Genomic DNA, 27,524 nt, shown 5'->3' on the forward strand with positions numbered 1-27,524 from the left:
ACTAAATAAAGTAAAGAAATCCACATGTGATTACGTGAAATTGTGTAACGCATGTGGTGTAATTTATGATGTGAGAAAAAGAAAATCAGCTCATGTATGCGGCGACTACTATTGTAGTCTTTGTAAAGTGCACGTAACTGTTGGCCATCGATGTTTCGTTCAAAAGTGTAAACTAAAACGCACTGAACGGTTTTTGTATATTATATTTGATGTGGAAACCATGCTATTAGCACCAAATGAGAAAGGTGAAAAGGAGCATGCCGTAAATTTATGTTGTTGTTTGAATGTATGTTTCCACTGCATAAATACAGGAGTAGATAGTTTGTGTTTCAAGTGCGGGGATAAAATATCCGGGAACCGTATGTTTTCTTTCACATCCATGGAGGCGTTTATTGAACATGTGCTTATGGAAAGGCCAGAGTATCAGATCATTGTGGCACTTGCTCACAATAATTCGCGATATGATGGCCTATTTTGTGTGCGCACACTTATTGAGAAACAAAAAATAACCCCACATGTTCTTATGCACGGTCAAAAGATATTTCAAATTAGTATTAGTAATCGTTTTTATTTTCGGGACACTTTTCTTTATCTTGGTGTAAAATTATCCAAATTACCGAAAACCTTAGGATTGAATGTGGAATTGAAAAAAGGAGATTTTCCATACCTCTTTAATACAGAGGAACATCAAAATTATGTTGGAGAATGGCCGGCATTGCATTATTATGACCCAGACTCACGTAGTACGGCAGACCGGGCAGAACTTATGCTGTGGCATGAAGAGCGAGTACGGAATGGTGATATTTTTGATTTTCAGAAAGAATTGGTGGAGTACTGCCGAAACGATGTGCGTATATTGGCGGAGGCAGTAATTAAATTTACCTCCATGATTGAAGAGAAAACAAATGGTATTCAATGTTTTATTTCCAGCACGACGATCGCTAGTCTAGCAATGTTGACGTACCGGTGTCATCACCTGATTGAAAACACAATTCCAGTTATTCCTCCAAACGGGTTCCAACTTACTCAACAACAGAGTATTAAAGCATTAAAATGGTTGAAGTATATGGAACATGTAACAAAGAGATCTATTGTTACTTCGAATAATGCGTTGGAGGAACGGTTTGGCAGATATAAAGTCGATGGTTTTGACGCTAAAACAAACACTATATATCAGTTCATGGGATGTTACTGGCATTCCTGTAAAAGCTGTTATAAAGATAATAGAAATAGCATTTTATGCAAAGAAAATGGTGCGTACAACACTTTTGAAAAGAGATACGAACAAACAGTGCACTGCCGCAACTATTTGAAAAAAATAGGTTATAATTTAATAGAAATTTGGGAATGTGAATGGGATGCAATGGTAAAACGTGATAAACATATACAGAAGATCCTCGAACAACGGTGCAAACATATTCGTGATCCTCTCATTCCGAAATCTGCCTATCAAGGAGGTAGAACAGAAAATTTTAAGTTATATGTAGACTGTGCAGAGGACGAATACGTAGTTTACGTAGATGTCACCTCGCTTTATCCCGCAACAATGTGTAAACGAGGCATGCCTGTGAATGTACCTAAAGTACACAATGGCCCCAATTTCCCCAATGTGCGAAACATTCATGGACTTGTAAAATGCAGTGTTCTTCCACCCTCCGATTTATATTTTCCAATCCTCCCTTATGTTACGGGAGGAAGATTAATCTTTGGATTGTGTAAATCGTGCATGGATGAACAAAATGATGATGAATGTACGCACATAGATCTTGAACGTATCATTACCGGTACGTTTTGTACCCCCGAACTGCACAAAGCATTAGACAATGGGTATGAGCTAATTGAAATTCATGAAATATGGGAGTTTGATTTATTAGTCCCGGAAAAAGATGTTTGTGAAGGATTATTTGGGTCATATGTGAAATCCTTTTTACAAATGAAACAAGAAGCTTCAGGCTTTCCTGCAGAATGCACTACAAAAGAAGAGCAGGAAAAGTACATTCAAGAATATTTCAGGCATGAGGGAATACAGTTAAATTATGAGAACATAGAATATAATCCAGGCCTGCGCAGTACAGCGAAACTGTTTTTGAATTCGCTGTACGGGAAATGGGGACAAAGAACAGACCTTTCACAGTGTACAATGGTTGATACAGCAGAGGATTTTTTAAAAATTTTAACAGATCCTAAATATGAAATTCAAGCTGTAACACCAGTTGGTGAAACTCATTTAATTGTTCAATATAAAGACTGTGAGAGTGAAAATATCCCATTAGCATTTTCAAATGTTGTGCTGGCAGCATTTATAACATCATGGGCACGACTGTGGTTGTATGATCTACTAACAAGTGTTGGAGAACAGAATGTAATCTATTGCGATACGGACAGTATCATGTTTATACAAAGAAAAGATGAGCAACTCCCATTAAAATTAAGTTCGTATTTGGGTGGGTTAACAAATGAAGTTCCCGAAGGTTGGGAAATACGTAAAGTAATAGCATTAGGTGCAAAGAATTACGCCTACGCTTTACGCAATGCTAGTGGGGAAATGAAATATGTGTATAAAATACGTGGAATAACATTAAATCACAGAACAAGTGATAAAATTAATTTTGATAGTTTTTATGATTTAGTGACGGGGAATCGGGAGGCAACTGTAATCGAAATGCCATCCAAAATTGTTCGAAAACCAGATTTGCGCATCTTTTCTCGAAGAGAACTAAAGACACATCGAATGGTGACCAGTAAACGCAGACGAATAGACGCTGACAATGTGACTGACGTACCAAAAAGTGTTACTGTTCCGTATGGCTATAGATCTCATAAATGATTGGCCAGAGACTCGTTTTTTGGGGGGGAATAAAAAGCAGAGTTTCTATCACATTGTGTCATTTGCAACAAAGATGTTACGTTTTAAACATCCGTGCACTATTCTCATAGCCGGCCCTTCCCGTGCTGGTAAAACTCACTTTGTGAATCGATTAATCAAAGAAAGAAATGATATGTTTAATGTTTCCTTTAAAGAAATTGTATGGTGTTATGGCGCAGTTATACCAAACTTGGACGTTGATGCAAAAATACGTTTTCTGGAAGGAATCCCCGATATAAATACTTTTGATATAAGTGAAAATTCATTACTCATATTAGATGATTTAATGTCAGAAACAAATGACGATGTGGCCAAATTATTTACCAAGTACGCTCACCACAAGAAATTAACCGTAATATTTATTGTTCAAAATTTATTTCCAAAAAACCGGCATGCTCGAGATATTAGTTTAAATGCACATTATATAGTGGTATTTAAGAATCCACGTGATAAGTTACAAATTGAATATTTAGCAAGACAAATTATGCCTCGTGAAAGCAAACAACTCGTGAATGTCTTTGAGGAAATTACACAAAAACCGCACACGTATTTATTGTTTGACCTTACACAACAAACACATGATGCCCTACGACTGAGAACAAATATATTTCCCGGAGAAATAATGCATGTGTACAGTAGTGTTAAAAACGCGGCCACACCGTTTTATGTTTAGTTAGCATCAAGATGTTGAAGGTAAAACATCATTACAATACGCTCTGCACGCTTGCGAAATGCAAGCCATCCGATCGGAAAGTTATTCTTCAAAACGCACCGGGTGATTTGATTCGTACCATATCACAAGTAGCAAAAAATACTATAAAAGGAAATATCCCCATATCATTAATTCAGAAGCAAAGGCTCCGTAGACATAAGAAGATCTTACGTGCTCTCTCCTCAAAACTTTCTCTTAAAAAGAAAAAGAAATTATTACTACAGAAAGGTGGTGCATTACTTCCATTAATTCTCGGGCCACTCATTGGTGCCTTAGCCTCAACAATTTTTGGAAGATAACATGTCGGAATTACGTAAAATGCTATTAGTTCCAGAAAATGCACTTCATAGAATACAATCTAATTTAAAGACGCATGAAGCATATCAATCAAGACTAGATAAAGATATGAGCGAAATCTTACAACGTACAGATTTGAGTAGAGAACAAAAATGGAAATTGTATCAGCAAGTATTACATCAATATTTACATTATAAATCGAGTCCCACACCGGAAAATCCTATTGCCCTACCCATTGTTGACTCAGAAAATGCAAGTAGTCGTACAGATAGTGGTATTTTAACTCTTGTACCCGATATATTACAATCAGTACCAAAAACACTTCGAAGGAAAACGGATTTATTACTTAAACAACTCATTAATTCACAGAAAATCTCGTGGGATCAAACAGGTACAGTAACTATCGATGGAAATATCATTCCCGGTTCCAATATTATCGATTTAGTAAATGATGTCGTTCGTACACGAAAATATTCAACACAACCAGTAGGATTACAGCCATTTAAAACGTTATTGGATGATATTAATGTTCCTCGGGAGTTTATTAGTTCACGTACACCAGGACCGCCTTCACCTGCTTTTACAACCCCGAAAGTGACTGGCAGTAAAATTCGAAAACGGCATTCTTCTTCGACTGCAGTATCTCCCGCAATTGCAGCTAACGTATTTCGGTATTGGAAAGAATATAAAATGTAAATAAGAAATGACAAAATTATCAAAAATCTATTACAAGTATTCAGATCCTGCATCTTTATCCAGTGTTAGTACATTAGAACGTAAAACAAAATTATCCCGAGAGAAAATTAAAAAATGGTTAGCATCACAAGATGCATATACAATGCACGCTCCAATACGAAAAACATTTCCAAGGAAACAATATTATGTTAGTGGTCCTAATGAAACATTACAATGCGATTTGGCGGACATGCAAAATATTGCAAAGTATAATGACGGATATCGCTATATTTTATGTGCAATTGACATTTTTTCGCGGTACTTGTATTGCATTCCTGTGAAAACAAAGAAAGGGCCTGAAATGGCTAATGCAATAACTTCAATTTTAAACCAAGTGCCATTACTGGTTCACGTTCAAACTGATTTAGGGTCAGAATTTTATAATCGCCATGTAAAGAAAGTGTTTAAAGATTTTGGGATTAATCATTATAGTGTACATTCGGAAATGAAATGTGCGTTAGTAGAAAGAGTAATTCGTACCATTAAAAGTAAAATATATCGTTATTTTACTGCAGAAAATACGTATCGGTACATTGATGTGTTGGATCAAATTGTACACAATTATAATCATAGTTATCATTCAACTATTAAAATGGCACCCGCAGAAGTAAATGATTCAAATATCAATCAAGTGTGGAATACGCTGTACGGAAAGACTGTACACAAGAAGAAATTAACTTGTAAATGTTCGTATTACTAAATATAAACATAAGCTTGAAAAAGGATATTTGCCCAATTGGTCTCGAGAAATATTTCTCGTTGATAAATGTATAAAATCAAATCCTGTAACTTATAAATTAAAAGACTGGAATGGTGATGAAATTAAAGGAATATTTTATGCTGAAGAATTACAAAAAATATTTCTAAGCTCAAACAAGACCTATTTAATTGAAAAAGTTCTTCAACGTAAGAAGGGGTGGGTTTTCGTAAAATGGTTAGGCTACCCAGAAAGTATGAATTCGTGGATTCGAGTATCTAGTATTCAGTCTGCATAATGAATTCGTCATTGAAACACGGTTTTTACGTGACGTTACCTTCCAATGCAAGTAGTACACTTTTTGATAATACAACATCCTCATTTCGAGTAAAACTTGCAAGGGCCATAGATTTAACGGACGGAGAGTGGGTTGTGGGCTTAACACAAATTAATATACCGTGGAGTTTTTATAATGTTGGTCCGGGTGAACAAATTACAATCGATACATTTATTGATGGTGAATATATTCGATATCCTGTTAAAGTAACAGAGGGATATTATGCATCCATTAAAGCCATCTTAAATCTAATTCCCGAGAAAGTACGTATAATAAAATATAATTATTTTAAGAATCAAGTGTATATTCAACATTCCTTCCGGTCACGTGATCGGTGTATTCTAGACATAACAAAAGGTTTACAACATATACTCGGTTTTATGAATGAAAATTCAAATTTTTATAATTCAGTGGTGTATATAAAAGATCAACATAGGGAACAATTTCTGGCTCCTCAGGGAAAATATCCCTGTAACCTTGATTATAATATTCCAACAGAAGTTAACGTATGTGTGGATATTGTAAAACAACAAGAAGAAATTGGACCTTTACTTCGTAAAATTAGTATATTTTACGAGCGGTATGGACGAATCAAAAATATTTTATTTCATAACCCGCAGTACGTGAAAGTTGAAAAGAAATATTTTGATACGATAGAAGTAAACTTAAAAGATGAACTCGGTATAAACTTACCATTTCGTTTTGGAACTTCGAACTTGACACTTCACTTTAAACGAAAATGATTTCTGAAAGCATCGAAGACAGTTTCTACATTACACTGGTTTCAAATGCAAGTACAGACGTTTATCCTAAAAATAGTCCAACCCATTTCATTAATAATTTGAAAAATACTGTACGTTTAACAGATACGGATTGGTGTGTCGGATTAAGTGAAATACATATTCCTTTAACGTGTCATAATGTCACCGAAGATGAAAATATCGTTTGGTACAAATTAGAAGGTCATGAAATTATGAAAAGTAAAATTACTCCTGGATATTATGCAAACATTGAACACATACTGGAAGAATTAAATAAAGTTTCAGAATTTATACGATTTAACGCTTCCAATATTATTCATGTTACTTCTGAACCAAACGTTGAATTTATAACACTTTCACCTACTTTGGCTATACAACTAGGTTTTCATGAAAAAAATGATCTCATTATTCAAAAACAGGGATTTAAACAACCATACTTAGATATTGGATATCCTTTTCAAATTTTTGTGTATACTGATCTTATTGAATATCAATTGGTGGGAGATACGCAAGCTCCCTTACTACGTATTGCAACTGTTGGCAATATGACTTATGGAAAAGTTCAAACGTTACGATATCAAGATATTCACTATATACCACTCTCTAAATTTTGCTTTAACAGTGTTGAAATACTACTAAAGGACCACGCAGGACGAAATTTACCATTTCGTTCCGGGACATTGACAGTGACACTTCATTTTAAACGTTCTCCTGGAAAATGAAAAAGCAACATACGTATTATCAGCGGGGACGTGGCCTTCCCTTCTTTTCAGGTCCAGTTTATCAACGGGGTCATGGGATTGGTAGTTTCTTTAAAGGTTTATTTCGTTCTGCATTGCCTTTATTAAAACAAGGTGCCAAAGCTGTAGGCCGGCAAGCGTTACAAACAGGAATACAAGTTGCAGGTGATGTACTAGAAGACCGTCCATTTAAAGAATCCGTTCGTGCTCGCGTAGAAGAAGCTGGAGAAACATTAAAAACTAAAGCTGCAAATAAACTTAGTCAGTTGTTAACCGGTAGTGGTAAGAGACGTCCACGAAAACGTAAGGCTCCTGCTATTGTACAATTCGGTCCTCCGGTCAAACGTAATCGAAAATATTCCGGTGATATATTTAGTTAATCATGGCTTTACTCAGTGGAAGTAGTCCTGAATGTTGTACAAGTGAACTTGATTTGTTTACTATTCCAATGACTCAAACTGCTATTGAGTCATCTTCCACTGTTGAATATCGTCCGGTTTCTACTTTATCGTCAGAAGGACCAATTGAATTTGTTGTACCTGGTGAAACTGGTGATTTTATTCACACTGCATACTTGTATCTCTATGTAAAATGTAAAATTACAAAAAACGATAATACAAATTTAGTTGCGGCGGATATTGTTGCACCTGTAAATAATTTTCTTCATTCGTTATTTAGTCAAGTTGATGTTTTATTAAACGATAAATTAATTAGTTCATCATCTGGTTCATATCCGTACCGTGCTTATATCGAAACATTATTAAATTATGGTAGTGATGCCGCTCGAACCCATTTAACTGGGGGATTATGGTATAAAGATACTGCAAACCAATTTAATGTATTAGGTAATGCAAATACTGGATTTACAAATCGTGCCCAGTATGTTAGAAATAGTGCATCATTCGATATGTATGGCCGTATCCATGCTGATATTGCCGGTGTGGGATGTATGCTTCCTAATAAAGTAAGCTTACGTGTAAAATTACATCGTACAAAAGATACGTTTTGTTTAATGTCTGCTGAAAATACAGCATATAAAGTCAAACTTGAAGACGTAACACTTCACGTGCGGCGTCTAGATATTGCTGCCGACTTAGCTATGCAAATCAATGCTGGCATGGAACACACTCCGGCCAGCATACCTCTTACTCGTGTTGAAACTCGTACCTATACCATTCCCGCAGAAGTAAGTTCATATAATCTCGATAATTTATTTTTGGGTAAAGTACCAAAAGGTGTTGTTATAGGTTTTGTATCAAACGCTGCATTTAATGGTCAACCACATGTAAATCCTTTTGAATTTCAACATTTTAACGTTAATAAACTGCAATTACAAGTTGGTTCAAAATCATTTCCACCGACACCCCTCACTCCTAATTTTGAAAATGGATTATATGTTCAAACATATTCCACTCTGTTTTCCGGTACTGGTATATATTATCAAGATCATTCACATACAATTTCCCGTGAAGAATTTCGACATGGATACACTTTGTACCCGTTCATTCTATCTCCAACAGGAACATTAGATGATTCTACGTGGGATGTCATACGTGATTCCCCTGTCAATTTAAAATTATCATTTTCTCAACCTCTACAAAATTCCATTACATGTATTGTGTACGCTCAATTTGACTCTCTCATTCAAATCGATAAAGACAGGAATGTATATACTGATCATACAATGTAAAATTTCGTCATTTGAGTGCCATGAGGGTTATTGTTCACTTCTCCGCGTTCAACGATAATGATGATCATATTATTATTAAGGAACTTGCAATTGTAAATCCTGATATCCCCTTTGTACAAAGCTGGATTTTTAAACCACCATATCCATTACATGAATTACGTGTGCCGCTCATACTTTCGAATAAACATCTAGTACAACATGATTATGGTATTGACTGGTACAATGGCGATGTAGATTACTCATTGTTACCTACTATATTGAAACAATATTGTGCTAATACCTGTACCTTGTATACTTATGGTAAAACACGTCAGGACTATCTGCAGCAACTATTGGAACGGACTGTTGTGAATTTAGAAGATTTACAGTGCCCAAAAGCGTCTTCCTTGGGATTTCATGTTTACTCTTGTGCTTATTTAAAACATAGATTTGGACAATTTAAGTGTTGTGTGCGTGAAGCTTTATTATATGCCGAATACTTAAAAGTCTATGGTTATGTTTTATACGTAAATCCAAATAGTGCAACGTATGTTCCATCAAAAATAAAACAAGAGGAGGAAAGTAAGGATGAAATAGACTAATAAACATGTATAGTGATCAATTATTACAAGTGTTACTAAAAGACTGTATTACCGGTGCAAATGTGACTGGAATTTATCCCATTGATCGTTTACCTATACTTGTTCAACACCCTGTAGGACTGATTACTAATTTGGACAAGTCTGATTTACCTGGTAGCCATTGGGTAGCGATCTATATCAATAACAATAAACATGGATACTATTTTGATTCTCTGGCACAGGGTGTGCCTAAACTAATTCAACAGTTCCTACAAAGGAATTGTAAACTCTATTTTGTAAATACTGTACAAGTTCAAGATAATCATTCTATCATGTGTGGATATTTTGTATTATATTTTCTGTATTATATGATACGTGGTGTTTCATTTGACAAATGTATTGCAATGTTTAATCATAAAAAATTAAAAAATAATGATAAGCTTGTCAAAAAACATGTAGAAAACATAATGAAAAAGAAAAAAAGTAGATGTTTGTAGATTTTTAGAAATAAATAAATACCAATTTTTTAAAACTTTTATATTTTTATTTCTCCATAAAATATATCTTCCTTACAATAATTTTAAGATTACAATGAAAACATTAAACTTGCTATGCCCTTAGTAAGGGTTGTGGATCGCTCATTTTTCCACCAATAATTCAATTGTTGTGCATTTCGATATGCACATGCCGATTTTGATTCTACTTGCTTATGAAATGAACAAATTTCATTACAAACGGTACCTTGTAATTCTGCTAATGGTGGACAACCTTTTCTTTCCAGATCCACAACGTTTGCTAACGCAAAGATTTTCTTTATCCAAATGGATTTTTCCCCACCTTTACAAAGGAAAGTTGCATCTAATGCACAAAAATCATACATAATATTCCGAATATGTGATACGAGATAGCCAGTCTTACTAGACCATGACAAGCCATGCAAGTGGTTTGTAAGCCAATCGATTTGTTTTTGGCAACCTATTGGTAAATCGTTAAATTCACATGGTACTTTTACTAAACAATGAAAATTTAAAGTATCATCACACGCAGTAAGACAAAATTCACGTATCACAAATTCATTCGGGGAAATCTTAAATCCCTGTATGTCTACAATATACATTTTATGGCAAACTGAAATTTCACACGAACGTTCCATGACAACTGGAATAAGTTGTCCAATAAATTCAGTATTTTTTAAACATTCACCAGTTTTTAACATAAAGTTTGTGATTGAACTTTCACGATGCCGTTCATGAAAAATTTCAAAGAGTTCTACTAAAGTCTTATCATTCAACAAGTGCTTTTCAAGAAAAGTTCCAGGATTATGCTGCATACCACTTATTCCATTTGAGCGTAAGTATACAGTTATCGTTTCTAACACACAATTTTCACTAATGTTTTGTCCACAATTCTCACTATCACAATACATGATTACTAATAAAAGGAAATCAAACAATACACAATTTAACATATGTCCACGTATTTCCCATAATCTTTTTCTAGTAAAATTTTTAATAGAATGGGTCTGTATTCAAAGTCCCACACAAGATCTCGGAAACGTTCAATGAAATTCCATATCATCGCAAAAGGCTGTCCATGCTTTTTTCTGTAAATTGATAATAATTCTTCACGAACTTCAAATTTCGTTACAGCATCTATAGCTTTCCGTTCAAGAGATTCCGTATCCAACACCAAACAATCATGTGTCCATTGACTGCCGTCTCCGAACCCGCAAGCAAAACAAATACAAATATCGTCTGGTTTCCAGTATATTATACAGTCTTTTATACAATCCAATGATGTACGTTCCACAGTACACTCACATGGCAAATTCAAAAATTCTTCCAACTCCCAATTCTGCACCGGGGAATTACTTACTGTTGGTGAAGGTGTAGGGGGATATTCTTCTATTTCGTTTTCAACATCAAGTAACGGGAAAACTTCTGTTTCCAGTGGCGGAGGTTGCGGGCTCACCACCGGTTGGGATAAAAATTCTGTTCCCGGTAATACATCCAAGTTGGCCGGGGTAACTTCTGTTTCCTGTGGCGGAAGTTGCGGGTTCACCACCGGTTGGAATAAAACTTCTGTTCCCGGTAATACATCCACTTTAGACGGGGTAACTTCTGTTTCCAGTGGCGGAAAGTGCGGGCTCACCACCGGTTGGGATAAAACCTCTGTCCCCGGCAAAGATGATGATTCTGCGAGATCACTTTCACCTCTTGTACTAAAATTCAAAGAGTTCGGTAAATCCATGCTTTAAAACCAATCTATAACTACTTTTCACTAAAAAACACTGGCTATTTAATATGTTTCGTCCATCACGTGATATCCCATACCAACGATCCAAATTTCTAGAAAATTCTCCAGCAGCAGCTGTCGCGTTACTTGTGCTGCATATTAATGAATTACCTTGTTCTACGTGTGTGATCTGCATATTTTATTTCCGAAAAGGTTTTTTCTATATTCTGTTTGTCCAATTAACATTTCTTTTGACCGGAAACATTTATTATGTGTCATGTTACCTCCGGCCGCACCTGCATACATTATGTGTCATTAGTATGCGGGGAAAAAGGGTGTATCCATTTTTTCAAACGTGTATTACCAAGTGCTACCATGTCAGAAAAGTACACACTCATGAATATTCATGATTGTTTACTTTTATTTACGAATCTACTGCCGATATGTTGCCCACATATCACTCTAAAGGCAAGAACATTATAAGCAAATCGGTAGGCCTTTAGCCAAACACACCTTGCCCCCAAGTTTACTTTATCTCCTGGTATAGTAGATAGCATATGTGGCTTTGATGCACGTGATCCCGCATTGATTCCTGGTGCGAGAGCTCAAAAATTTAATTTCATAACGATTCACTCTTATTATTCTCTCCTTTAGTCTAATGACATAACCGTGGCATGTTTATTATTATTATTATTATTATTATTATTATTATTATTATTATTATTATTATTATTATTATTATTATTATTATTATTATTATTATTATTATTATTATAGTTCACCTCATAGATAAGCCATTCCAAGGAAGACAGTAGATCATAGAACTTCAACAACCCAGAACTTGCTCAATACTCATATTCTTATATTTAATACCCCTTAAAACAAACATAAACTATAGATATTATTTTAGTCTGTAATTTACAATTTCCACGAGAAATATTCAGCTTCCAACATAAATCTGTAGGCCTATATTCTTTTTTTATTTTCCTGGCCTTATGACTAATCATAAATATTCATTTTTCGATGTATCACTACGAAGACAATATAAAAAGGGTGTTTATTATACTTCAAATTGATATGGTGTACCAAGTAAGCTTGTGGTGAACAACATCGTGTCCGTGGGTTTTCTCGGATACTCCCGTTTCCTCCTACTTTCTCATTCCACCAATTCGTCCATGATCATTCACTTGTCTAAAATCATCCGTCTCTCTTAGCCTAACAGACATCAGTCGTGAGACGCTAAATTGAAATGTTTCATTTCATTTCATGGTGTGTATCTCTGTCCTTATACAATATCTTAAAATACTGTAGTTATAATGACAGATAACTCAAATTCTAGTTATTATGGAAAAACAAATGGGAATCCAAGTTCTGTTGTATATAATCATAAATGCTAGAAGAATTTATATGCTTGTGGCCAATTATTTCGACAATGAGATCTCGAAAACCACAAGTGCTAGAAACATGCTGTTTTCGCTGGTTGGTCCCAAATTTTGTGAAGATTTACAAGTTGTCATTCAAATTTTCAAAAAAAAAGTCTTTATTTCTTTATTTTTCTATTCCATATTTTAGGTGTCGTTTTGGCCGTATTATTTTAATATTGCAACTAGGTTGATACCCTTGTCAGAGGCAACCAACAAAGGAGCTACGTATGGCGGGTTGATGGACATTTCAGGCGCTTTGCTTTAATCTGAATGACAAAAACCTATTGATTGCAAGGTAGCAACTTCGAAGGCTTGTGGACCCACAATGAAGTGTACTTGGATCTGGAATTATAAGAAAAAAAAAGATATTTGCATTTGGTATCATCTATTACTTATCCAAGTTTGCTACAAATTCACCTCAACATTCTATATATTAAAATACTACATTTATCATATATGTTTGTCTATAGCAATTCACTCACTTTGGGAGTCTTTCTGTCCCTTACTTGAGTTCATAAAGGAACTTGCACATATATAGTGAGAAGTGGAAAGGAGATGAACGCTGATATTAAAACTGTGCGCTGTGTAAATAGCGCTGGTTCAGCTAGTATATATTTTATTGTTTTACAGTTCTTTGTTTTGCTTGTCCTTGTAATCGTGTTCAATCTTTCGAAATGAAGACTAGAGAGACATTCTTAGAAACAGAAGTTATTATTACGATTATGATTATTACTACTAGTAGTAATAGTCAAGTCATAGGTTGACTTCGTTCCTTATTATATATATATATATATATATATATATATATATATATATATATATATATATATATATATATATTTAAAAATATTTAATTATACAATGCTGGAACAGAATCGAATATAATTGTGGTGAATTCGTACCAGAAGCATCTTCATTTGTCAGAGCCTAACGTAAGTTGAAATGATGGTTTCTTCCGGTATAAAATTGGAGAACGGCAGAAATCGGCATTTGTGGAAGATTGGATAGTAGCGTAACGGGCGTTTGGCACTTTGCCCGTTTTGCCACCCAAAATGAAAGAGAGAGAGAAAGAGAAAGGGAGGGAGGGGAAGTTAAAACATTTAATCGCTAACGACTAAGCATGATTTACTCTTTTGACATTAGCAGTAGGGCCAATAACTCCTTTGACAAATCGGTATTACCTCGCTACATAACTCTATTCCGTGGCTTCCACTCAATTTTATATTTTCCTCTTGCCTGCTCTTCATATAACCCCTTCCCCTCTCCTCCGCCACCACAGATTCTACCACCATATTTCATGTTTTATTTTTGCTTTCCAAAAAAAAAAAAGAAAAAGAAAAAGAAAAAGAAAAAGAAAATAATGATTATATAGTGAGAGGTTGAAAATTTGATGGTGATAGAAGTAAATTGATTGTATCACGGTGAGAGTACCCTCTATGCTCATACACAACATAACTATCGTGTTTGCCATTTAAAATTTATGGCTGGCCTGGCTAGCGGTTCATTTCGACACAAGAGCAATATTTTTCTGTGCTTGAACATTCATTTTACTTTAAACATATAAATTTATCACTTTTGTAACCGTACTTATCATTACAATTATTATTATTATTATTATTATTATTATTATTATTATTATTATTATTATTATTATTATTATTATTATTATTATTATTATTATTATTAAACCTGTTTTTTTATATACAGAGTGTTTTAAAACACCACCGACAACATTTGAGAGGTGATACCTGGGAGTTTGGCTACGGGTAGGGCCTATATAATTTGAAGTACTCACCAACTATTTCTATAAAAATTGCTGTGGAAGTACCGCATGATTATGAAACACAGATATTTGAATAGGGCACATAGTAGTTCCTAAGTGAAGTCTTGACCCGACTACGGTAGATCACATAGCATTGGAGCTTTAAAGTTTATTTCTTCATGTTTTCGGCAGCCTACAACTCCGAAATAACGGATTTCTGCACCCAGGTTGGTCTATACTTTTTGTCTTATCTTGGTGTCAGAAATCACCTCCCAAACGTTGTCGGTGTTGTTTTGAAACACCCTGTATGCATTATTATATATGTACCGTTTGTTATCTAAAGTTAAGTTAAAATAAAAAGGATGTCTTCTAGCGTCTCACCGTTATGACCTTTTCAGGGCTCTAAGAGACGGGTGATTAATGTATTGAATGTGGATTATTATGGAAGAATTGTGGGATGAATATGTGGGAGAAAACTGAAAATTTACAAAAACGACGTTGTCGGTTGTTCACCACATTCATATGTGGCTTATGACCGAACCAAAGGACTTTTACACTAAAGATTAATGCTCTGCTACTGAACGAACGTATTCCTCACCGGTTATTAAAAATCCATTTTAATCTGTGGTTATCATAAATTTCTCCCTATAATGAAAGAAATTGATCCACGTCTTTATTGTCCAAGGTCCTGAGTTTGATTTTGCAACAACGCAAAATTTTCGAAGTTTACCCAGTATCGACAGGCGACTAAAGACCTAATTAAATTAAAAAGTAGCGATCTCAGGTCAATAGAAAGCCATAAGTAATAGGAATGGAAGCTTATGTGCTGACCACACATCGCTTAACTAAAATCTGTGTAGCCTTCATCTCTAGTCTAGTGCCTATCATACACACCTTCGATGTACGAGGTCCCTGGTTTGATTTCTACTGGGAGTGCATTGAACATATGCATATTACAATTTGAGGACTCCAACGGAACTATTTTCAATCATATTCGTCCATGTGATCATGTATAGGCCTTTGAGGTATTTTTTTTCTTGTGACTCCATGGACGCACATGCTTTAAAATATTTCAGTTTGATATAGGTTCCTTATCCTTATATTAGGATAAAAAGCGCAATTTAACTAAGGATGGGCATTTTAATCATTGGCACGAGTGGAAGTTCAAATATGCCAACTTTTTATGATATTTTTTCTCGTGATTCCAAGGACGGATAAGGTTGTAAATAGTTTTATTGGATTCCGCATCGTCAGATTAGGGAAAAAAAGGGCACAATTAGCAATTTGTCCTAGTAGGACACTTTTTCCATTGGCTTGAACGTTAGTTCTTTCCACGTAAAGCAGGTCCATATATATTCACTTAGAAGTGAGGCGTTAAAGTACCAGTTAGCAGTACCCTTTTTTTGTCAGTCGCTCTTCTTCTCTCCATTCCACCAATCACGTCCCAACTTCTCAATCACGTGCCTCATCGTTGCTGAGGGGGAAGGGTGGCACAGTGGTTCAGTGGTAGAGCGCCTACTTCTGGTGTGTGTGGCCCCTAGTTCGATCCCCGGGCAAATAAGTTTGTATTGGACAACATCGTGTTCGTGGGTTTTCTCGGGGTACTCCCATTTCCTCCTACTTTCTCATGCCACCAATTCTACTATCATCATCCACTTGCCTTAATCACCCGTCTCTCTTAGAGACCTACTCGCAAGAAGTTAAACTGAAAGATTTCATTTCATTGTTTCTCCTCGTTGCTGAATGACTTTTTCTGTGGACGTCGCCCCAGCCCCACGCAAGTGTCTCCATCAGGAATCGAACCGGATCCACGTCCACAGAAAGAAGACGTGGTTCTGGTTAGATTCGTGATGGAAATACTTGCATGGGATAAAAAAAAACGATTAGTGGTTCGGATCCAATTTTAAACAATAAGCTCCCATTTCTTATAGCCTTGGTGTTGAAAAAGTGTGTTAAGCTGCTAGCAAGCACTGAACAGCACCCACGTCAGGGACTCACAAAGTAGGAGGATATTCAGAATACAGTACATTCGCTCCTGTGCAAATAGGTTTTTCATATTTTGTTTCGTTTCGAAAATATTCGATTTCAGAACGTTAGGCGGAACACTGATTATAAACGAAATTCACTTGGTTCCGTATATACAGAGATTGTTCGGTTTATATCCTACCTATCGTACAGTATAGGTATTTATCAATGCTGCTGTAACCTGTGTAGTTACCCCCGAATCATGAAACCCACGTCGTTATTAGAACGGTGTCTCAGCTTGCAGATTGAGGTATATCGTATTAGTGCTAGTGAAATGCCACTGAAAGGCCAAGTCATTCCTCTGATTTTATCATGACTTGAATAGAAAACGCGAATAAGTGAAATTTTCTTTTATGACATCTTTGTGAAAAGTCAGATGGTAGGCAGTGACGGATATAGCCCGGGGGGCCTCGTCATAAACCCCTAGTTTTTTAAGTGACAAAAATAATTTAAGCTATTATTTATATATTTTTGAAAGTTCATAGTAAACTCATGTTCTATTCATATCATAGTCTGGGTTCTGGTTGACTCTCCAGGTTTTACCTTCTAGATAGGCCATTGACGTGGCTTTTAAAAAAAAGAAAAAAAAAAGAAATAGGAAACTTGCAATGAGAAATGAGATGAAATTTCATCATGTGCGTGTGCTGCACTGCAGTTTGTTGCAGTGAAAATTCTGATATTGGACGATACTTCATAATACTGGTGGACCTATAGAATGCAACTCGTGGTAATAGCACAGCTACACATACAGTAACTACACTTTGAAACTCAGTCAGATAAACCGAATAACCAGTACAAAGAGCTATATACTTTCCTTGCCAATTAAAGGAGCTACATTTTTACACTACGCTATACAGTACATTTACACTTATTCAGCAAACTCAACATTTCATTATCAACCAAGTGTCAATGGAATAGGAATGCTTTTAGGATATGCGTTACGAGTAACGGGTATCATTTCGACAATGTTAATTAAATCTCTTATAATACCAAACTTCTTGGACATCCTGTAGCTCCCGAATTGGGAAGACATAAAAATTTGGTACGAGCAAGCAGAATAATGACAATCGTGCCTTAGGTGTAAATTATCCTTCAGTGATTCTCTGACTGAAATCCAACTTGAGTCGCATGTACTAATCCCTTATGGAGTTAGATGAACAAGGAGAAAACCTAATTCAAAACATCTTACCGAGAGAAAGTCAACAAAAAGAAGATGAGCAACCTACACTTTAGGACAATGTTAGGCAAACTGCAGTTGTTCTATTAGGCTCGTGACATGATTCTTAATCTGACTAGTGAAATGAAGAATAAGGTTACTTCGAAAGAGTTATATTAGAAACAGACTAACAAAGGAGCATTTAAAATCACTTCTTACAATCAATACATTCGAGTTCGAACCAGGTAATGAGAAACTTCAATCATTAATAGGCGTTAGCATTACAATAATTTTGTAAAATATACTATTGTTGTTTTAATAAGATTGCATTGACCTACCTATTTTTTTTCTTTCTTTGGTTCCTTCCAAAAAATAAAAGTTTGCCATCACGGTTTTAGGGTGTGAAAACATAGTTTTAAGGCAAAAACCTAACCGTTAAAAAAACCTTGAAGCGTAATATATTTTTTCCATATATTGAACTTTCAACATGTAAATGTTAAAATCCAAGTAATGTTTTAAGAAAACTAACTAAATTTTATTTATCTTTACAGAGAATCGGATTCTGTTGCTTCTGGGAATGGTAACATCAGTTAAAAGTGAGTAAAACTTTACTTTAATTCAAGACTGCAATTGAAGACAATATACGTATGTATTGTAATTCAAGACTACAATATAATTAGGTCACGCTTTCTACCGTTAGCATATATTTACCCCAGACCACTTTCCGCAGAAAAAAAAAACTCTCTGCTGTTGGTTGTTACCATATTAGGACTATGAACAAAGCATAAAGATGATAGAATTTTGACAAACCGTTGTACATAAATGCTGCAACCACACATTGAAATTTCCAAGTGACAATCGATTAGCTGATTGGTTCGTTGTCAACTGATACAATCATGTGTTCTGGGTGAAACTAAAATTTAGTATCGTGATGGGAAATGAAATTAAGGTAAACTTACAACTATTCTGAGTGAAACAGTCCAAATATTTTATTAAATTATTATAGGAAAGAATTCCTTTTTTTCTCTCTTGGTATATCCTGATTATTGTCTAGTGCTCTATCACTTGCCGATAAATTAGATCTATACAAATTAGAAAGTAAAAAATAAATAAATAAATAAAATTCATATTCAAAACACGTTTTTCCATATATACAAGAACGATTCAGAAAATAATACCTCCAAGGTGATACTTGTATTTGTGTTCGACAGATAGCATCGATACAGGTATTAGTGGAAATCGTGCAATGTCAGCTACAAATGGTGGCATCATTTTTCAACATAGTTCCCATTACAGGCAACACGCTTGCGCCAATACGAAACAAGGTTTTTCATGCCGTCGGCAAAGTATTGGTGGGTTCCATCTTCTGATGTGTCCACTATTTGTCGTCGGCGATGAATGTTTCTGGACGCTCAACCTTCCGCAGTCAGAAATTCAATGACACCCCTCTTTTTCAACTGGGTGCCATGGATTACTCCATTACTCTGAAACAAAAAGAGATAGGGGGATGAAACAGGTAACATTCTATAGCTTAAACATCAGTGAATTAATAATAAACAGTTCAGAATGTTTTGCAGTACTATTGGCCAAGTAGTGGGCTTGGAGGCATTACTTTCTGAATCACCCTCGTACTACGAAGTGGGAGTTCATCAGAGAATTGTTCTGAAATCTACCGTGAATAGATGAAACTGTGTGTACAGAGTGATTCATCTGATATGGTGATCTTAGATATTTTCGAAACGTCATTAAATATGGGAAATCCATTTGCACAGAGTGCATATTCGCGGTCGAATGACTAACAGGCATGCTTTCGGGATGTGTGGTCCCTTGTTCGATTTCCGGTTCCCGTCTCATATAATTTCAGTGCTGGAAAGGGGTGATAAATTGCAACCAACAAATCAACCATTTCCACAGAAATGCACTCACGTCAGGGTTTGATGAAACGAGAGAATATGCACAATACAGCAAATTCATTCACGTGCAAAGTAGGATTTCTGCATTATGTTAATTTTCGAAAAATTCCACGGCGTTAAGTTAGACGGAACACCCTATATAAGAGGCGACTTTCTAATCGGATGTTCTAAAAATGGCGCCCATGAACAAATGGAGCACTATTCTATAAATCAAAAGAAAAAGAAAAATATATATAATTGTATACCTTTTGGGTTCTCTCCTTGAGACACAAATTGCACTATGTGGTAACGTTGCAGGTAAAGAAATATGGAGATCTACCAAACCATCAAACAGGCACATCGATTCTTTCCAGATGGTGGTTAAAATCGATAGAAATAAACACTAACATCACTTCTTAGCTTAATAATCGATGTAACTTCTTGATGGATTCGTAGAGCAATGCTAATCTGCGACCTTGTTCCCTAGTGAAATTTTGATTCTCTATAATGGCTGCAGGAGGCCGCGGAGAGTATACCATTATATAGCATTTTCGCTTTATTTTGACCTGAAGAATAGCGCTTTGTTGTCCGTGGGCGCCATTTTTAGAACACCCGATATGCGTATATATAATACGAGTATACCCGATATGCGTATCGTATTATATATGCATTCCCTGTCAATTAAAATGTCTTCACTATTCTTTCCAGTACTTTTTACTTATTTATTTATTTATTGAATAACATTAACACAATAACGAATATAAAGTATTGAAGAAGTAAGCCAAAAGTAAGTGTAAAATGATATCGAAAGAACTAATCATTGTGTCCAGTTCTTTTCCTGGTCAGGTCGGAAATCTCGGTGCGCATTTTCACGTCGTACGGTACGTTTTTCTTTCTTTCTTTCTTTTTTTTAACATTGCAAAAGATCTTGAAAATAACTATTGGTTCATTCAACAGATATTTCAGGTGTTCAGTAGACTGCCTTCCAGCTTTTCAGTAGACAAATAGCATAGATTATGTTTATGTTTGTTGCTATTAAGGTTTCCTCTTAAATGAAAAATAACATAAAATGGTGAAGAGCATTCTAAGTTCTGATCGATAAGGTTAAGTAATTACCGAAAGACCTCACCTTATCAGGTAAAATTCGTCCAATTGTATTTTCATATGACCATTATTAATGCTTATTTTAGGCGGGAAACAGGTTGCTGGATTAGTTGTTACACAATATATAAACTTGCCTTATAATTTTATTACATAATTTTAAGTTACATAATTAATACATATTTTAGGTAATATACAATTACATACTTTCACTATCCTCAGAAACCTACCTATTTCTCAAAACTACTAGTCCTATAATACTAGAGTATTAAATGTTGCAGAATTGTATATACCATGAAATCATGACAATTTAGAGTTATCAACATTAGTGGTTAGAAACAACTTGTACCATTATTCTAGATTTTGTACTTCATGATATTTTACGACTTGTTAAAAATATATTACAAAACTCCAATTGTTGAATAATAGAAATAGGCTCCAGTTGTTATTATGAAAACACATGACCTGTCGAGAGATAAGAGTACAACCAGTGCTATCTGTTGGTTAGCATCTGTATTACATGGGAAATCGAGTCCAATAGACTCCGAGAGCGGAGCAGGAGAACAAAATGTATAAGCATGTTGGATATCTTCCGACATCGGAGCAGAACAGAAAACTCATTACCGAGATCCAATAGAGAATTGGATAACGTTGAAATTGTGTAGTTAGATGTGTATATTTATACAATATTCATATTTTTATCTACTATAACATTTCATTTCCTACAGGTGACTTTTTTGGACAAACTATACTCTTAAAACTATGATTTATACCGTGTTTGGACAGCCTCTCAGTTCGATAACCATAGTTCAACAGCCTCTAACGATTGACGTAGGCCTATTAGTAATAAAAAAGATTTAGAATAAGAAACTATGTGATATTGAGGTCGATGTCAAATGAATTTGAAAGGCTTGAAATGTTTGCGATTAGTGAAAATTGAGAGACCAACCAGCAGATGGCGCTAATTTCAGGTTAAGAAAAAAGTTTCAAGGTACTGTATACAAAGTTGCATATTTTGGGGCGGGAGGACTAGATTTCAATATTGTGTATTCAATTAATAGCGTATACATATGGATACCTCTTTGTTAGTGTACGAAGAAGCAATAAGTATGTAAATTGTATTTTCAAGCAGATTAGGACAGGAAAAGATGACAAAAGAAAAGAAAATTACTTTTTTCTGCTTTTTTTAACTTCGTAGGGAGTTAAAACGAACAAGAGTCGGGGAGATCCTCTCTGTTTCCTTGTTCTGAGGGAAATGAGAAAATCTCTACTGCTGCGACGCTATCTTCTTATCGGATTGGCACTTTCTATTAAAGCTTACCTAATCTAACCTAACCGAGCTTCCTCTTCGCGTAAACGGAACTTGATAAGCAGGGAGTCAACCGAAGGCCTTTCAGTGACAATCTCTCTCTCTTTCTTCTCACACCTCTTGCTTCCCGCCAAAACCAAAGTCCATCCTTGTATTCATTCTCTTCACTCCCTCTCTTTTTTTTAATTCTCTCTCCTGTTAAAGGAAACAAAAAAATCCCTCTCTTTCGCTCTCAATCCTCAGGGAATTAGCAGGAAGACATGGTAACACGTCGAGATAATTCCAGTCTTTTGTTCTTGGCGACTTGGCAAGGGCTATCTTTCCCTCCAATCACCGTATATCTACGACGATCACAGAGGGCGTTCGTGTTTTGTATTCATGAGCTCTCTTTCACAGTGACCAGGGTCTCATCAGTGGTCCGATGTTCCTCACTATTCCCTAAGGAATTCTTGTCTTCCTTCTTGTCCGCCCCTTCAATTCCCGTTTTCTTAAAAAGAAAAAAAGAAGTTCTTCAGTCGGATTCTTCTGGCAACGACACAGCTAGAAGAAATCCAGAAAATACCAGAAAGACCATGCACATCTATGCAATTGAAATGCGAATTGGCCATCTAGTGTCTCGTTTGATTTAATGGAAACTTTTTTTTTCTTTCTTTCTTTACTAATCGCGTAAGGCAGACACATTTTTCTTCATTAATCCTTCTCCTTCGGTTGTTGTCGAAGAACTCGATGACCTGATTACTTCTTTGGCCAGTGTGGATGGTCACTCTGAAGAAAGAAGGAATGAAACACTCCTTCCTGTAGTGTGCTCAAGAGAATTACAATGGCAAGTTGCCATAATTCCACTGTTGTTGCTGATTTATTTATGATAGTAATTCATTCTTTCAATTACACTATTGAAAATTGCTGGACACTTCTTATTTGGACTAGTGACTTACTGGTAAGTTACATTAGAAGGCAGCATTAGTAATCGTGTGGTTCTCAGCCAATGCCCAAACAAATCATAACTAAATAGTTCAATTGAATCTCCTCTTCATTTTTTTAAAGAGAACATCATATTTTGTTAGTTTTATTTTAGTTGGTCCTTTGTTCAAATTCAACTTTTAATATTTAAAGTTACTATTTACATTTTGTCTGACTTTACATTTTTGTAGCTTTTCGAGCCGAAGATGTTCCATTTGATTTGAATAAAATTCATTTCAGGCTTTAAATTGTCCATAATTCAAAGTGTATGAGTAAATTATGAGTTCATAGCTCCTTCACGCTCGACCATAGGAGGTAAATACAGAGTTCTGATTGGTTAGAGTTATTCGTCTCTTGCCACGTAGCATACATATAGCACAAATCAAATGCCAAATGCTAGAGAGCTAGAGAGCTAGCCGAGGATGCTAGTGAGCGGGTTAGACATGAAAATCGCTTTTGGCATGGGTTCACACCCGGCCCAAGGAATTTTATTTTTTTTTAAATTTTGATATCATTAAAATAAGATTATAATAATATTCATTTGTCCTTGTACGTAATATACAATGCATAAATTGTGCTTTTTCTACCATTTACCTAGAGATTTCTGATATAAATAATGACGTAATAAACCAGTAGGAGAGTGGTTAAATTTACGTTGAAGTTGTACCATCCGGTTGTGACGCAATGCCACGTGGTAATCAATCCACTTTGCCTACACAATTTTATTGATAAAAAAGTGATTTACTTACATTACGAAACATAGCTGAGCGAGCGTCGGCGAGCGAAGAAGGTTAGAAGTCCCGCAGGGGCTCGTTTTATTCCACCTTTGCTCCCATGATAATACCACGTGACATTACGTCACACTCAGGTGGTGCAACTTCGATTAATATGTGTACTACGGGGACGGGCCATCAGATAACTCCAACCAATGAGAAATGTGTATTTAGTTCCTATGTCTAGAGTCGAGCGTGATTAAAATATATGCCTCCTACACTTATCCGGTCGTCATATTTCAGTCTCCCATTTCGTTTCTTTCTTAATTTCAATTAAAATTTTATATCTTTAGACATACCTATGTCTCATTCACCTATATCACTGAATTTTGTTACAAACATTTTGTAATATAGTGATTTCAATGTAAAAATTGAATTATCAAAGATGGCGGACAAGTATCAAGTCAAAAGTTAACACGGCTATAAAATGATTTACTACTAATCGATAATAACATCTTGATTCGTTTGTTATAATAAAGCTATAGCCTATTTTATTAGCTTTGTCAAATTACAAAGAACTTCTAAAAGCAACAGCGGAAAAGGTCTCTCTTTAATAAAGATCATATTGAATATATCTACCATTCTGATAATATATTTTTTTAAACTTTATTATTATTTCTTCTTCTTGTTTAGCATATGTCTAATTCCAAAAGATTAATGATCGACAAAAGCGTTGAAATTTTCACGATTTAAAAAGGAAGAAAGAAAACAAAATGTTCCTATAATTTATGAAAAACTAGTCAACACCACGTTATCATGCACTTTTCTTGGATTCTAAAAAGTCTAAAAGTAGCCAACGTTGTAATGCGTAAGAATTATCGCTAGTATCACAATGGGTTCTCTTTGAAAGGATTTATATGTAGTTCTTGATATTTTCCCTCGTAAACATCAATTAATATTTGCGCGAAAGCGCAAATGCTGCGCAGGCCCATGAAGAATTTATGCTATTTATTAGCAAGATTTGTTATCAAAAGCAACAAATTTGTTATCAAAAGCAACAGATTTGTTATCAAAATCAACAGATTTGTTATCAAAATCAACAGATTTGTTATCAAAAGCAACACATTTGTCATCGAAAGCAACAGATTTGTCATCGAAGGCAACAGATTTGTTATTAAACGCAACAGATTTGTCATCAAAAGCAACAGATTTGTTATCGAAAGCAAAGATAATTCAGTCGGTTTCGTTCTGGAAATTTTGCTGGCCAAGATGCTCCTAAATAGTGGAGACCAGTCACAGCAATAGTGGATGATATTCTGGCAAGGCCGGCTTATAAGCAGCCATGATATTGCAAATGACCTAAACATCCGTTACTGAACAATATTAAACCCTTTGGAGAAAGCTGGCTACAAAAAGAAGTCGATATTTGGGTGCTACATGATCTGACTCAAAAACTAGACCGAATTTCTATCTGCGAATCTCTACTGAAACGTAACGAACTCGAGCCATTTCTGAAGCAGTTGCTCAAGAGTGATGAATTGTGGATAATCTAGGCCAACAATATGCGAAAAAGATGGTGTTCAAAGCGAAGAGAAGCTCCACAGCTTGTGACAAAGCTTATACTAACGTCCAGGAAAGTTATGATATGCGTTTGGTATGAGATTGAAGGAGCATCGTCTACTAAGAGCTGCTAACGCCTGGCAGAACAATAGATTCGGACCTGTAGTGTTGACAATAGCAATTCAAAAGAAACGACCGGGACTGATTAACAGAATGACTTTTGTATACTACAGTGATAACGCCAGACCACATACATGTTCAACGACCTGTTAGAAGCTGGGAGAACTTGACTGGGAGATTACAATGCATCCACCATATAACCAGGACCTGGCACCGTCAATTATCAATTGTTGTTGTCTCTGCAGAACTCCCTGAATCGCGTTTAGTTGGTTTAAGAATAGGTCTGTGAAAACTACACGTTACTTTTTTTTTTTTTTTTTGGAGAAGAAACCACATTCGTTAGGATGTTACAATATGAAAATTTGTTAAATTCAAAGTAATCGTAAAAATGGAGATTGAGATGAAAATAGTCAATTTCCTAAAACACAATTTTCAAAGCATCTTAAAGTTACATTCAATAATAATAATAATAATGCAATCCGTATAAGCTTATTCTATTATTGTTAGTACCAAAACATTCCAATGGAAATCCCTGAGCCCTTTCATATCACAAAGTGCTCGTTCAGTGAGTGAGTCGATATTTGGTTTAGTTGAACGCATCCGAGAAATCGATCGCCATATGGTGAATATCTTATAAAGATACATGTCCCTGCGGACATGACTTTTACAAAGCATATGGTGCGTGCTCTTTCAACCATATTGGGAAACAAAACAGCCCGTTTATTAGTTGATATCCCTTGGGAAGGAAATTTAATAGATGTGTGGAAATTGATCATGATACATATTTCATGATAGAAAGAAAGAAAAAAAAAAAGATTTAAAAAACGAACTCAAAGCTCAGAGATTCTAACTCTATCTTATATGCTTCAATTGTGAACAAGCCTTTATATATATCCCCTCCCTTTGAGTTTTTTTTGTTTTGCTTCCCTCCCCCTCCTCTAATCAAACTATTTTCTTCCAGTATTTGACTTTGTGAACATCAAACTTGGAGAAGATAAATCTTCAAAGGTTTTATTTGCTAACTGATGTTTACAAAGAGCATAGATTTAAGTTTTGTGTTCAGATACAATGGTGGCGTTACTGTCAATCTCTATAATATTGTTAACATTTAACAAACTAACTAACAAACAAAACTGTCCAAAGATGAGACATTTATATCAGTTGAAAAATCTCGTTAAACTGAACAAAATTATAAGGTTTAGTGCCACAGACGACTTATGGAGGAATTTTTTTCTGGGGGGGGGGGGCCAAATTCAATAAGGTGATAAATTATATTAAAATTTGTAAAATTACTTCTAGAATTAGAGTAAATTTATATAAAAGTCGGTTTTTTTCGGGGGGTCGGGACTCCTAGAATCCACTTCCTGCATACGTTCCTAGTTAGTCCAAATTCTAGTGCATATTTTTCGAGTAAATCAAGAAAAACTTTTTTTTGTTTAAAAAAATGTTGCTGCATGATTGTTATAACCATACTTATCTACCTACCTAATTCTATGCCCTATGGAAACCGGATGTTTAGTGCCGCGTTCACAAAAGCTAATAGTATCGGAGATCTGGCAAACAACAACAACAACAACCACAAGTACAAATTCAGGTCGCCTTATCTCACCTTAGAGGTCATATTTCAAACATTTTCGTCTTATCTATAGCCTATAGAATATTTCAAGATTCTACTTCTAATAATTGCAGACAACAAAATGAACAACAAAATAAAGCCCTGTGTTACCACCTTAAGAGAGTCATTTCAGAAAAGCTCGTTATAACACAAGAAGAATACTTGTACAAAATTTCGAAATTGTACGCAGTTTTGGAGATCTGGTGAACGCCAAAAAATCATTCCGCCCCCCCCCATTCTCTCGTAGGGGCTTTATT

The 27,524-nt window shown here is 35.3% G+C and overlaps 1 long non-coding RNA gene across 4 annotated transcripts in view; it reads left to right on the plus strand.

Moving 5' to 3' along the window:
* The window catches only part of LOC145692931 (uncharacterized), a 1,320,660-nt gene that overhangs the window by 192,772 nt on the left and 1,100,364 nt on the right, over nucleotides 1-27,524 (plus strand). For all 4 annotated transcript variants that reach the window (XR_014132665.1, XR_014132666.1, XR_014132667.1 and 1 more), the window contains exon 2: nucleotides 18,549-18,593. This is a non-coding gene — a long non-coding RNA (uncharacterized LOC145692931). The remainder of the gene's footprint in view (nucleotides 1-18,548; nucleotides 18,594-27,524) is intronic.

The sequence above is a fragment of the Thermobia domestica genome, chromosome 8, assembly GCF_964235325.1.
Source record: "Thermobia domestica chromosome 8, izTheDome1.hap1.1, whole genome shotgun sequence".
NCBI classification, from domain to species: Eukaryota; Metazoa; Arthropoda; class Insecta; order Zygentoma; family Lepismatidae; genus Thermobia; species Thermobia domestica.